Genomic DNA, 1,203 nt, shown 5'->3' with positions numbered 1-1,203 from the left:
TGCTCTGTGTTTTTCATTTGGGGTTCGTTTGCCCAAGGTCTCCCCCGCGGGCCTCCTCTGCGCGCGAGGTTCGTCCCTCCACGACCGCCCCTGCATTTTGCTCTCGGGTGCCCCTGTTGCGCCCCCCCCCCGCCCCCGAAGCCAGCAGGGCCCACACACAGGGCAGATTTCTTTCTTTCTTTTTTCCAACCAAGAGCTGCTGCACCAAACCCAAGAATTAAATAAAAATCGCCCGGCGGATCCCGAAGTGGTCGTCAGCTGAAGCGCGACTGCCACCCCCACCTTCCCCCAGCCCAAAGCGCGCCCCCCCTTCCGGCCTCGCGGCAAACCGAGGGTTAAGCGCGCGCCCGAGGGGGTATTTGGCGAGGGGGGAGGAGCCGGGGTGGGGTTGGGTGCCGAGCACCGCGGCCCTGGGAAGCAGGGCTCACTCTCCTTACCCCCACCAACCCTGGAGTGGCGGGGCAGGCGCGATCAGAAGGGCCAAGTGCGTCTACGCCTCCCGAGCTGGCCGGGAGCCGAGTCCGGCCGCGGCCCGGAACCGCGAGGACGCTTCGCGGAGGCCGCGTCCTGCGTAGCCGGAGCTGGGGAGGGGGCGGAGGCTCGCGAGCTGCGGCCGCGCGTCGCCAGCCTGCCGATCGATCCCCGGGGGCGGGAGCGCGGCGAGCCTCGCAAGACACCTGGGTGGGGGGGATGTCCCTGCAGAATCGAGGGCTGAATGGAGGGGGTGCTCAGGAATCCGGTAACCGTAGGATGGCGGCCGGGAGGGCCCAGCCAGAGTACAGCTCGGCCTGCACTGCGGGGGCCAGGGGTAGGTGGTAACGCGCAGGACGCCCCCCGAAATTCCACATTGTCTGCATCAGGACGGCTTGGGCCACTTCCGGAGCTGAGGTCTGGCCGCTGTGCAACTTTGTCCTTCGTGGTTCAGGCCCCGGTCTCCACCGAACCCCACCCCCACCCCCACTGACGAGGTCGTCAGACGTGGTCACCCAGTCCATCCGCCTCGCTCCTCCTGAACCCTGATAGCAAAACGTGGGTGTCCCCTGGGCCCCACCTCTGGAAAGATCCCCCAGGTTTGCCCAAGAAGTTCCCCTCCCCAGCTTCTCCCAGGGGGCCCTTTCCTGGGGCGGTTCCTGAGAACCCCTGCGGAATTTCCTTTGGTTCCCAGGCGCCCTGGCCGCGGCCTCACCTGCCCGCTGCGGGCGC

Source organism: Pteropus alecto, unplaced genomic scaffold (genome assembly GCF_000325575.1).
Source record: "Pteropus alecto unplaced genomic scaffold, ASM32557v1 scaffold134, whole genome shotgun sequence".
Lineage (NCBI taxonomy): Eukaryota > Metazoa > Chordata > Mammalia > Chiroptera > Pteropodidae > Pteropus > Pteropus alecto.
This window is presented reverse-complemented; position numbering follows the sequence as displayed.